Genomic DNA, 12,452 nt, shown 5'->3' with positions numbered 1-12,452 from the left:
CAGTCATTGTCCAGTTTTCTGGTTGTTTATGCCAGAAGAGCAAGTTCAGTACCAGTGCCTCCATCAGGGCCAGAGGCAGAACTCTGCAGCCTGCGTTCCACAGGGCAGAGAACTCAATGGATTCTATTCAGAGAATCTCAGAGTGAGTCAAAGTTAGATGACACCTTCTGGATATAATCGAAACTTAACAGAATGTGGGAAAACAGTTTTTTTTTCTAATGAAACGTGTTAGAGCATGGCCCTGGGACAGCAGAGGCTCACCACACTCCGCCAGCAGAATGATTGGAGATGAGGAGGGGGTCTAGTTTAGACAAATTACTGTTATCCAGAATATGGATCAATAAAAAGAAAATACCCCAATAGAACTGGAGTCACTAAACTTTATTTCTATAAACACCCAGTAGTAAATGTTTTAGGCTTCACAGGACGCATATAATCTCTGTCACATCTTCTTTTATGACCCTTTGTAAAAACTATTCTTAGCTCACCGGCAATAGAAAAACAGTCCACAGGCTGAAGTTGGCCAACTGGCTATAGGTTGCTAACCCTTACAATGGAATAACAGCATAAGCCATTCACAGAAGAAGAAAAAGAAAATTACTAATGCATGTATGAAAAGAGACTTAGCTTCCATAATCATCAGGAAAATATGATTTAAAGTAAACAAGAGAACATTTCACACTAATCAAATTGGTAAAATGTTAAAAGACTGACAGTATCAAGAGTTAGTGGAGATAAAGAGAAACAGCCATTCGCACACACTGCTGGTAGGAGTGTAAATTAATTCAGCCACTTTGGGAAGCAATTTGTCAATATCCAAAGCAAAATTGGAATTGAAAATGCATATTCACAAAGACTCGGCTATTCCACTTCTAGATCTATTATCTAAAGAGACTCATACATAATTGTGGCATTATAATAGGAAAATAAATTGGAAACAACTTAAGTACACACACACACACACACACACACACATATATCAACATGGTTACAACTCAAAAACATTATGTTGAGTACAAAACAAGCTCACTGTGTAATATCATTTATGAAATGTTTAAAAACATACTGCAAACAACACTATGAATTATTCATAGATATCTCTTTCTGTAGGTGTAAACATGAAAACAGTGGACTGGAGAAACCCACACCAGATTCAGGGGGGTGAAATTCATGGTACCTACAGGGAGAGTGCCCTGAGAACAAGAACAGGGATGCAGCCTTATCTGTAATATTGCATTCCTTTTATAAAAATGTCAAGCAACTGTGATGAAACATGAAAACTTGTCAGCTCGAGACGGTGGCCACACAACTGTTTGCTATGCTGTTCTCTTTGCTCTCTGTCTTCTTAATTTCCTGTGAAAGAGAGAAAGACAGAAATCAGTTTGGGCCATCCATACAAGTGCAGTGTGAGGCCAAGGACAGTGGTGACGGGTGTCAGGCAATTTGCCTGGCTGCCTGGCTGGTCCCTGGCTCTCTGTGCGACCCCTGGCCCTCTCTGCCCATTAGTGCCCCCAGCTGTGGCATGAGGAGTGTACTTCGAAGTGGATCTTGCTGCTGAGTCCTCACCAGTGTTTGTTTAATGGAATGGACTAGAATACATTAGAAAACATGAATGCATCAGCTACTTGGGCTGGAGATAGGGGAAGGGGGAGTTAGTGTTTAATGGGTACAGAGCTTCTGTTTGGGATGACGAACCGGTTCTGGAAACGGGTGTTGGTGCTGATAGTCAACAATGTGAATGCACGGAATGCCATTCAACTGCATGCTTAAAAAGGGTCAAAATAGTACATTCATGTGATGGATATTTTTGCATAATGAAAAAAAGTGCAAAAAAGGGTCAAAATAGTACATTTTATGTGATGGATATTTTTGCACAATGAAAAAAAGAGTGCATGGCGTGGAGCAAGGGTAACTATTGTTTCGTGAACCTTTCCTTTTCATGGATTTAAACAATTGGAAACTCAAAACCCTCTGGGATAGAAGAGGCCATTTTTAGAAGGCTCCATGGCAGCAAGGGCTCAGGAAGACTGAAGACAGACCCTCACGCCTTTTCTTCCACCTCTCGGTCTTTTTATTACTTCAATTTTACTTTCACACTCCTGCTGCTAGTTCCAGCCTCTCCACCAGACATCCAGGATTGGGGCCAATGACATTCTCTACCCCACTTATCCAGGCAATAAGATTTCAATTTCTTTTCTCTTGAGGAGGAACTGCATTGTGTTCCGAGCAGCCCCATCAGTGTTAAACGCTCACCATAATGATGATGGCCATTAGTCCGCCAAGCTCTAAGTAGCAAAAGAGAAGAGAGAAAGAGAGAGGGGAGGCAATGCATTGTGCCATTTAAGCGGCATGGGAAGCGGTGATGGCCAGGAAAGCAAAAATGGATTGATATAAATGGGAAGCCTTGTCGGGGACGGGCACAGCGGAGGGGCCTGGAGAGAGAGCAGCTCCGGGCCCTTCTGTCACCGTGCTCCACTTTGTCAGGGCCCATCACATAGAAAAATCAGCCTGGGGCTTTTAATGCACAGTTTGGAGAATTGGTTTCAATTAGCAGAGAGACATTTTAAATCTCGAGAAATATTCAGCCTTCATAGATTCCATTTAGCATTTATAATCCATTCTCAGCACTCATAGAATCATAGAGCATAAAACTAGAAAAGACCTTGGAAATTATCCCCACAGCTTCCTTTGTCCAGGGGGGCACGGAGTGAAGGAGCCTACGGGGTCAACCTGCTGAGAGGCAGCGCCAGGACTTAGAAGTCAGCCTCTGGGCTCCCAAATCCCATCTTCTTTCCATTAATACCCCTGGCCTCCCTTCTCTTCCCTAGGAGTGGGGGGCAGTGACCTGTGATGTTTCCAGTTTGTGCACAGTTGTGCCTGAGTGTGTGTGTGTGTTTATGTATGTGTGTGTGTGCATGCATGTGTTTGCCAGTGGTAAGGAGAGAAAATAAGTGGCTAGTGACCTCCTTGGACACCTACACCTAACTCCGCAGCCTTCGGTGACCTAAAGAGTCAGTCTGTGCCTGGCGGTGGTCTGAGAGCTGCTGACACAGTCACGTTGCTGCAGGCCTGAGCTCATGTTCTTGTTCCACCTCTGCACCCTGGGAGGAGAGTGGCCAGAGCACTCCAAGTCTGTTTCTGTAGCTGCAAAATGAGCTCAATAGCGCCTACCTTGCAGGGCACTTTTTGAAAATGGATAATTACATGAATAGGTCACACGCATAGTAGGTCCTTGGTAAATATCCCTTTTCATCTCACGTAAGAACTCTCCAAGGGCAGCCTGATGACAAGGTGGTCTCAGCGCCATCGTATTCCATTTCCTGGCGTCTGGAACCAACACTTAAGCAGAACAGCACATCCCACTTGTTTACATCTCTGATACCACCACCTCCTTTTGCTAATGGGCTTCGGTTTTTCCTTTTCTTTTTCTCTTTGCCTAAAGGCAACAACGCTTGTCTTTAATCAGCGTAAGGCAATTTAGTACCCCTCACATCAGCCTGCCAGGAAAAATGAGCCATTAATTTCCTGGAGGTTCCAAGAACACACTTTTATTTGTTATGCTACAAACACATTGAGGCTGCTGTGCCGGAAAAAAAAAAAGAAAAAAGAAAACTACGCTAAGTCCCCTGTTTACCCAAGGTGACTCGGTAAAAATTAACTGCAGTGTTCAAGGCTGTGTTTCCTCTTTGTGACATAGCTGATGAACTTAGGTGTGATTCGGAGAGCAAAGTGCAGGCGCGTTTACCACAGTCGCTCTGTCAGGGAATCTGTTTCAACTGTAAAGGGATGCGATGCGGTTGTGCAATTTTCGGCCTGGGAACCGCATAGGTAAATAAAAAACAAGACGCGGTGTGAGTTTGGCTGTTCTTTTGCCCACAGTTGGCTGCGGCCCTCTCCTCATCTTCAGCATCCCTCTGGCAGTTTCCAGTAGAAAATTCTGGTGAAGGCGCTGGCCGTTCTTGCAGGGTTTCCCAGGATACATTCGCCTCTCGCCCCTCTGAAGAAGATGTCCTGGGCCGGTGGTCCTTCCATGGCTGTTCCTCACGGACAGTTCACTGCTCTGCTCAGAGACATGTCCTGCCTCCCTGCTGACGCCACTCTGGGGGCCTGGGTTTGCTGTGTCAGCCAGGACCGCCACTTGCTGTTGGGAGGATCTTGCACCTGCCCCGCACCTACTCTGTGGATCCCGAGACCTCCCTGCCATTCCTTGGAGGGTCTGTCAATTTCAGGGTCTGGGGTCTGAGCAAGGGAAAGTGGGGAATGCCACTGTCCAATTTTTGGGCTGCTGTTTGGGTCTGGAAGTAAATCATTGAAGAGTCAAGGCGGAGTCCACCAGGGAGAGGGGAGAGGTAGAGAGGCCAAGGCCCATCTTCAGCATGAATGAATTGGGAGCTGGCCTTGAAATCAGAATTGGATAATCACCGACATTCCTTCCTGCTACTGGGGGTGGCTGTAGCTGGAGAGCTGCTGTGGGTGGCTGTGGACAGAGGAGAGGCTCGGAAAGGGGCGGGAAGCAAGCAACGCTCCATGTTGTGTAATTATTGTCCAGACTTTGATCTCAAGCAACAGGGTCCTCGGGGAGCTTGCTGTGCTTGATTTAGGAGTCTGTTCTGCCGTCTCCCACCCCAGACTCACAGCGGTTCCTCCTGCAGTGTGAGAGAGTGGTGCTGACTCTTCTAGGATACAGTAACAGGAATGGTTTTTCCTGCAATACGGAGGCTTCTACCTCCTCTCCAGGGGAGCAGGAGAGGGCTTCAGGGTGGGGCATCCCTCCAGCAGTGGGGGCCACACCAGTCAGCGCCCTTCTCAGGGGAGCACCCTGGGCCGCTGAATTCTGCTTCTTGTCCCCACCACTGACTCCTGGGGACCCCGTGTCCACTCCGAGCTCTAGCCTGGCTCCAAGGAGGGAGCCACGTGAACAGAGTCCCAGTACACTGTAGGGTGTCCTGCATGAGAGGCAAGCTCAGGCACACGCCCTTTTCATTAACTCAGCCGAAGCAAGAACGTGCTCTTTCCATTAATTCAGCAAAAACAGGCACACGCAGGGAAAGTGAAGAGAAAATAAGGACAGAGCATGCAAATGTAATAGCATCAAACCTGCCCTACTTCCTGCGTGCACCGGCGGAGTGCTTGACTTCCTGGCCATCTCCTTGCCTCAGGTAACTCTGCTCGGCAAAGCTTCACAGGCCTCCATTCATCAATGTGGGATGCCAGGGACATGGAGGCTGGGATTCGGAGTGGACATCGCTGGAAGCAGATGTGCTTCAGGCATGTCGGGGTGCTCCTGGAGCTGGTGAGCGGGCGCCTAGTCCAGGCTGGGGGAAGGCTGAGTCCAGAAGCCAGCTTGGGAGGGTTGAAGTGAACTAAGAGGTAGCAGTGCCTTTAGGAGAAAAACTGGGAGGCTGGGGCTGTCCTCCACAAAGAAAATGGGATGCTGTGGACCAGAAGAATGTCTGCAGGTGCCATCGTTTTGGTTCTTGCTAATTTTTTATCATTTCTTCACTCATCATTAAGCAGGGAGATTCCACATGTGTCTGCCGCAGAGCTGGGGACACAGTGACTCGCCACCGGCCCTGCCCTGAGCAAGGAGCACACAGCCAGTCAGGGCTGCGTCCCTTGGCTCGTGGCCTCTTCCTTCATCTTCAGGGTGGCTGCTGAGTCCGAGGGTTTGAGTCCTTCTCACATCCTCTCCTGCTTCCCTCTTTTCCTTTTAGGGGCCCTCTGATGACACTGGGACCAACTTGGGTAATCCAGGATAATCCCCCTATTTTAAGGTCAGCTGATTAGTGACCTTAATCCAATCAGCAACCTTAACTCCACCCCTTGACCTACAAGCAACATAGCCACAGGTTCCAGGGATCAGGATGCAGACATCTTTGGGGGGACATGACTTTGTCCACCATGGCTTCCCAGAGGGGCGGGCATCTAAACCGATCCTGGAAGAGCGCACATAAGCTTGCTGTGTTCTGCTGAGGCAGCACGAGGGCTCTCACCACTAACAGAGCAGATCTCTTATGTGTCCTCTTGGATATTTGGAAAGACTGGTGCGGTGGGGGGGGGGGGGAGACATTAGAAATGGGGTGGTTTTTTGAAAAGGAGACAAGACCTGGTAGAGATCAGCATGAGTCAGGGGTGTTACAACGAACACCCAGTCCCTACCATGCCCATGACATTGGCACCGTTTCCAGCAGGCACAACCCCACGCAGACCTCGGGGCAGCAGCCTGCTGGGCAGAGAGAGCTTGTCCCTATTCTGTATTTAGGCACAAGACAGGATTCGGGGAAGGCAGCCAGATGTGCGAGCTGATGGAGACCATGCCCAGTTGGGCTCAGTCTGGCTCAGTCCGGCTCAGTCCAAGGGCACGCACTGTACTCTGAGGCCATTTCAAATGTTGCCAAGACCCCCGGGTTCAAGCCAGATGGAGGACCTCTAGTAAGAGCTGGGGGTGGGGGTGGGGTGAGGGCAGTGGGTATTGTAATTGTTTCAGAACATACTAAGTTAATTTGTTTTGCCTTGTGCCTTTTAAACAGGGTTTCATCATTGAATGTGTTTTCCATCTTGTCCTGTCGCACAGGTAGGAGACCTTGTATTGTTTATTCCTGGAGGCTTCTCCTCCCCAGAGCCCTGTTTAGTCGGCCGGGCAGGGAGCTCGTCTTTTTACAGCCTGTGCTTTCTGCAGCCTGGCTGCCTTCTCCGTTTTCACTCCCCTTGTTGATCTGAACCCCCGCCACAACAGCATGCTTCCCTCTGACTTTCACACCAGAACAAATTCCGTGCAGGAACATGGACCCGTCTCCTCTAACCCGGCCCCCACCCCGCCACTCCCCTGCCCTCGGCCTCCAGTAGCTGAGTGACCAGGGCCCAAGGATGCCCACACAGGAGGCAGTGAGGTGTGTAGAGGACCCAGAGGTGGGCGGGTGGGTTCCAGGACCAGCTGGGCTCCTCCTGGACTTCAGGACCACAGGGTCCCACGTCAGGGCTCACCACTGCTCCCCTCAAAGCTGGCCAGGCCCGTCCACCTCCGTCTGTCTTCCGTGGCATCTCTAGTTTTGGTTCAGGGCAGAGAGCCAGCAGCCCACAATTGTTCACCACCTTGTCAGGAACCAGAAGTTGTCCGGCCCCTTTATGTTGGCAATGGGGAGACGCTCGATTCTTCCATTTAGTACATGTTCATGGATGTTCGTTCTAAACCAAAGTGGCAGAGCGCAAAACCATGGCCTCCAGGGGCCTCCCCAGCCACCCAGAAGCAAGAGCCAGTTTCCAGAAATAGACCCCCATCAGATCAGCTCTCCAGAGAACTGCACCAGGGTTCCTGCCGCCCCTGCTGAAAGCCCTTTGCGGTCTGCCCAGGCTCCCCTCCCTCTGCTCTTCCCCTTTCTCTCCATCCTCCAGTGGCCATCCTCACAGACGCACTGCCCTACCACCTTCCCGATGCTGCCCTTCTCTCCTGGACTCGCTCCTCATCCTGGAAGGAGCGGCTGAACTACCGCCTCACCCCACTCTCTCTCGGTGTCCTCCCCCACAGGTCAGCTGCACTCTTCTGCTGTGTTCTTGCCTCCGTGACTATGATTGTCACATTTAGTTATTATCGTGCATTACTGTGTGCCCATCTGCCCCACTAGAAGGTAATGGCGTTGTGTCACTCGCGACCATGTGCCTGCAGCCCAGCTCAGAGCTTGGCGTAGACTGGGCATCAGTGAATGCACATTGACTGGGGTGATGGAGCACTTGCCCATCACCAACAGGACGGGGCTGCATGATTTCTGCTTCCTGACAAGATGGTGAACAATTGTGGGCTGCTGGCCCCCTGCCCTGAACCACACCTGGTGATGCCGAGGAAGAGGGAGGGAGGGAGGGAGGGAGGCAAGGAGGGAGGGGGACAGGCCTGGCCAGCCTTGTGAAGTCTCTGAGGCAACTGAAGGTGGTTGGGTCCTGCTATGTGGAAAAATGTCACTCAGAGCAGAAGAGACTTAAAGCCAGTAGGATGCTAGAACACAGAGGTAAAGGAGAGCAATTTAATTTAGTAAAATGTATACTTAGCTAAACAGGCATGCATTAGTCAGGGTTCTCTAGAAGGATAGGACTCATAGGATAGATGAATATATGAAGGGGGGTTTATTAGGAGAATTGACTCCCATGATCACAAGGTGAAGTCCCACCATAGGCTGTCTGCAAGGTAGGGAGCAAGGAAGCCAGTCCAAGTCCCCAAACCTCAAAAGTAGGGAAGCCAACAGTGTAGCCTTTGGTCTGTGGCTGAAAGTCAAGAGCCTCTGGTGAGTCCAAGAGTCCAAAAGCCGAAGAGCTTGGGAGCCCGATGTTTGAGGGCAGGATTGGGAGTAAGATGAAGCTGGAAGACTCAGCCAGTCTAGTCTTTCCACATTCCATTAGCAGCCGATTAGATGGTGCCCACCCAGACTGAGCGTGGTCTGCCTCCCCAGTCCTCTGACTCAGATGTTATATCCTTTGGCAACACCCTCATATACACGCCCAGGAACAATCCTTTGCATTCTTCAATCCAATCAAGTTGATACTCAGTATTAACATTTTGAGGCAGGAACCGAACCAAAACAAAGCCAAAACACAAACCTGTAAGACTCTCAAACTAAAACTCTAAATGATACCCACGTGATTTCAGGAGGGGCTATGGAGTGAAACTGTGGATAGTGAGCTAAGCTTAATTTCAGGTCATAATAACGTAACAACAACTGCCACTGAAACAGAAATAGAATGTATACATTTCTATCAGCGAAGAACATTTCCGTCTTTCTAATGCAAGGTAGGAAAAGAAAAGAGAATACAAAATGAAAGTTAAATAGAAAAAAAATGGAATAAAACAGCTGAAATAAAACTAATTATGACAGTAATTACAGTGAGTGTAAATTGGTTGAATCAATTAAAAGAAAGAGACTTTTGCAGTGGATTTTTAAAAAAGAGTTTCAACAATAAATTGTTTCCAAGGGATGTGCTTAAAATAAAAGAATGTCTAAAGGTTGAAAATAAAGAGACAAAAATATATATTGCAGGCATACAGGAATCAAAGTAAATCTAAGGTAACAATTTTTTAAATGTCTCCCAAAATAGATTTTAAAGTTGGAAAATATAATGTTGGTCAAAAAAGAGATACTATAGAGTAGTAGAAGAGAACAGTAAATATAAAAAGACATTACAGGGCCAGGTGCGGTGACTCACGCCTGTAATCCCAGCACTTTGGGAAGTCAAGGTGGGTGGATCATGAGGTTAGGAGTTTGAGACCAGCCTGGCCGACATGGTGAAACCCCGTCTCTACTAAAAATACAAAAATTAGCTGGATGTGGTGGCGCATGCCTGTAGTCTGAGTTACCCGGGAGGCTGAGGCAGGAGAATCGCTTGAACCTGGGAGGCGAAAGTTGCAGTGAGCCAAGATCGCACCATTGCGTTCCAGCCTGGGCAACAAATCTGAAAAAAAAAAAAAAATTACAGAACAAACTTTTGGGTTCTAGGAATGGCAGAGTAGATTGTATCAGACCAGCCTTCTGCCAATAACAGTTACAAACTCTGGACCAACTGAAAAAGCAACTGCTTTATGGCACTGCTGTGCAACCAAAGGCAAGAAGAAATCAGAAGGCATGTGATCCCGGAGGGATGGAAAAAAAACCTACTGTCTGAGTCGTATATTTTTTCAATTCAACTAGATTTTCTGGGGAGGGTGCTCCCAGTCCTTGGGGCACAGGAGGAATTGAGCTCACGTAAAAAGTGAAGTCCCATCAGGCTGAAAGCTTTGAGTGAGAAACCAAGACTGAAAGAAGCTAGGAACTGTTTTTGTTGCCTTTCTTAAAATATTAGATTGGTGCAAAAGTAATTGAAGGTTTTGCCATTAAAAGTAACACCAAGAACTGCAGTTACTTTTGCACCAACCTAATATAGTTCACACACAGTAAAATTCCCTATTTAAGGTTCTAATTCAATAATATACGTTTTGAAAAATATGTATTCATGTACACACCATCGCAATTGTGATATAGAACCTTTCTGTCGGCCCCCAAATTTGTCTCTTGTCCTTTGGCAATCAGTACCTTCTCAACCCCCTGATCCCCAGCAACGGCTGATCTGAATTTAATCAGTACAGTTTTGACTTTTTGAGAACTTCATATAATTGGAATCATGAAGTGCATAGGTTTTAGTATTTTCTGTCTGACCTCTTTCATTTGGTATACTGGTTTTCAGCTTCATCCATTTTGTTGCATGTATTAGAAATATATTCATTTTCATTGCAGAGTAATAGCTATTGTATGGTTATACCTCAATTTTTTAATTCACTTCAACAAACATTTGGGTTGTTTCCAGTTTTTGTTGATTATGAATAAGACTACTATGAATATTCATGTAAAAGTCTTTTTGCAAACACGTTTTCAGTTCTCTTGGGCAAATACCTCAGAACAGAATTTATGGATCATATGGTAAGTGTGTAACTTTAAAAAGAAAGGATTAGACTGTTGTCCAAAGTGTCTGTGTAATTTTGCACTTCTACCAGTAATATGTGAAAGTTCTAGTTGTTCCCCCATCCTTGTCAACACTTAATATTGCCAAACTTCATTTTAGCCATTTTAGTGGGTGTGTAGTGGGGTAACTTCACTGTGTTTTTAATTTGCCTGTCCTAATTAAAAATGGCATTAGCATCTTTTCAAGTGCTCACTGGCCATCTGTATATCTTACTTTGTGAAGTATTCATTTAAATGTTCTGCCCATTTTTAATGAGGTTGTTTATCTTATAATTGCAGTGTAAAGATTGTTTAGTCTGGCTACAAGTCTGTTTTCAAATATGTGTTTGGCAAATATTTTCTCTCAGTCTGTGGCTTTCCTTTTCATTTCCCTAACAATGACTTTTGAGAAGCAAAAGTTTTAATTTTAATGAAATCCAGTTTATCTTTTTCTAAATAGGTTGTACTTTTTCCATCCTATTTAAGAAGTCTTTTCTTAATCCAAGGTCACAGAGCTTTTCTTCTATATTTTCTCCTAGAATTTTTATCATTTAGATCTTTTATTTAAGTCTGTGGTTCATTTGAAGTAATAAGGTATGAGGCAAAGCTTGAGCTACATTATTCTCTTTTTTTGCATATGAACATCTCATTGTTTCAGCATTTGTTAAAGAGATTATCTATTCCTTCATTAAACTGCCTTGGGACCTTCATTAAAAGACAATCAACACATATGTATGGGTCTGTTTAAGAATTTTTCCCCTTCCGTTGCATTGCTTTATTTACTTACCTTTATCCCAATACCAAATTGTCTGGTTTATGCACCTTCATAATAAGTATTGAAGTCAAGTGGCATAGCTAAAATTTCACTGTAAACATTGCCTGTGCTTTATCACATCAATTTAATGTCATGTTTTCATTTTCATTTTGTTCAATATACTTTTCAATTAATTTCTTCCTTGACCCATGCATTATTTAGAAGTGATGTTTAATTTCCAAATATATGAACACTTCTCTGATTTCCTTCAGTGTCGACTTCTAATTAACTCTGTTGTGGTCAGAGAAGATACTTTAGATTATTTCAATTATTTTAAGTTTATTCAGAATTTTTCTAATGCCTTACAACATGACCTATCTTGGAGAATGTTGCAGTTGTGCTTGGGAAAAAAAAAGCACATTTTACTGTCACTGGGTAGATTGTTCTATATGTGTTAAATGTGGTTATTTGATAATGCTTTCCAAGTCTTATGTATCTTACAGATTTTCTGTGTTCTATATACACTCATGCACTGCAAAATGACATTTCAGCCATCAGTGGACTGCATTTACCATGGTGGTCCCATAATGAAGCTGAGAAATTTCTATCACGTAGCGACATCATAGCTATCATAATGCAAGGCACAACTCACCCATTCGTGGTGATACTGATGTAAACAAACCTACTGTGCTGCCAGTCATAGAAAAGTCTAGTACATACAATTATGTACAGTTCCTAATACTTGATCATGATAATAAACACCTCTGTTGCTGGTTTATGGATTCAATATGCTACACTTCTACTGTTATTTTAGAGTGTACTCCTTCTACTTATTAAAAAATCAGTTAACTATAGCCTCAGGCAGGTGTTTCAGGAGGTACTCAGAAGAAGGCATTGTTATCATGGGAGATGGCAGCTCTATTTGTTTTTTGTTTTGAGATGGAGTCTCGCTCTGTGGCCAGGCTGGAGTGCAGTAACATGATTTTGGCTCACTGCAACCTCTGCCTCCCAGGTTCAAGTGATTCTCGTGCCTCAGTCTCCCGAGCAGCTGGGACTATAGGCTTGCACCACCAAGCCTGGCTAATTTTTGTATTCTTAGTAGAGACAGGGTTTCACCATGTTGGCTAGGCTGGTCTCGAACTCCTGACCTCAGGTGATCTGCTCACCTTGGCCTCCCAAAGTGCTGGATTACAAGCCTGAGCCACTGCACCCAGCCTCCATTTGTTTCACTGTCCGTGAAG

At 45.7% G+C, this 12,452-nt stretch overlaps 1 long non-coding RNA gene across 1 annotated transcript in view; it reads right to left on the bottom strand.

Moving 5' to 3' along the window:
* Positions 1–1,219: 1,219 nt before the first annotated feature.
* Positions 1,220–12,452, bottom strand: part of LOC129049977 (uncharacterized) — a 28,525-nt gene continuing 17,292 nt past the window's right edge. Inside the window, exons 2-3 of the long non-coding RNA XR_008513456.1 lie at positions 9,341–9,435; positions 1,220–1,353 (exon numbers count right to left, since the gene is read on the bottom strand). This is a non-coding gene — a long non-coding RNA (uncharacterized LOC129049977). The remainder of the gene's footprint in view (positions 1,354–9,340; positions 9,436–12,452) is intronic.

This window comes from Pongo abelii, chromosome 15 (genome assembly GCF_028885655.2).
Source record: "Pongo abelii isolate AG06213 chromosome 15, NHGRI_mPonAbe1-v2.0_pri, whole genome shotgun sequence".
In the NCBI taxonomy this organism is placed as follows: domain Eukaryota; kingdom Metazoa; phylum Chordata; class Mammalia; order Primates; family Hominidae; genus Pongo; species Pongo abelii.
This window is presented reverse-complemented; position numbering and strand designations above follow the sequence as displayed.